Genomic DNA, 919 nt, shown 5'->3' with positions numbered 1-919 from the left:
AGACTGGGACATATTCTAATGTCCCAGCTCAGCAATCAGGCAGAGCAAGGGTGAGTTTTCACCTGCTTTTGTATTTATTCAGGTCCTTGAAAGATTGGATAATTAATGCCCACCCACACTGGAAGGAAATTATGTTTCACTGAGACCATTGATTCAAATGCTAATCTCATCCAGAAACACCTTCACAAAAATACCTAGGAATAATGTTTAGCTAAATATTTGGGCACCCCATGATCCAGTCAAGCTGACACATAAAATTAATAATCACAATCACATAGCTCATGTCCCTGTTTTGTGTCTAATTATTGCCAAATTCTTCCATCTACTCACAGAATCTTGTAACCACAGGCTGCTCCTTCACAGAAAGGGATTTTTAATTTTAATATCTCAAGATACTTAAAAGTCTTCATGGTTAGTTTTAAATACTTTAAACTTGACAGAATCTTACATTTTCCATCTTTCTCAACATAACTCTTACAGACAGAAAAGACATCCGGAATAATTTCTTAAGGCTTTGCCCCTAGTTTTAAGGACATTGTATCCACACGTTTGGACATTTAAGAGAACTTTAAGATTCATTGTACTTTTAAGTTTAATATATTATGTTTATCAGAATTAATTAAGTACTGAGAAGGTTTTATTTGTTAAATATTTAAAGGGCTTAAAAAGTAAACTGAATTATCCAATTTATAAAGGTACTGAGTTACATGGGACCAACATTCAGTCAAAAGCATTTGTGTAAGTGATCATTAAACTTTACTAGATTTATAAATAGAATAGTAAGATTTGTAGATTGAATTCAAAAGCTTGAGGAAAAAACTAGGTTTGGAGTTTGCAGCTTTAATAAATAGAGCATTTAGGTTAAACTCCTTCATTTAATAGTAAATAATTTTCTGCAAAAAACCCAAAATCTCATTAT

This window comes from Bos javanicus, chromosome X, assembly GCF_032452875.1.
Source record: "Bos javanicus breed banteng chromosome X, ARS-OSU_banteng_1.0, whole genome shotgun sequence".
Lineage (NCBI taxonomy): Eukaryota > Metazoa > Chordata > Mammalia > Artiodactyla > Bovidae > Bos > Bos javanicus.
Note: the sequence above shows the minus strand (reverse complement) of the source record.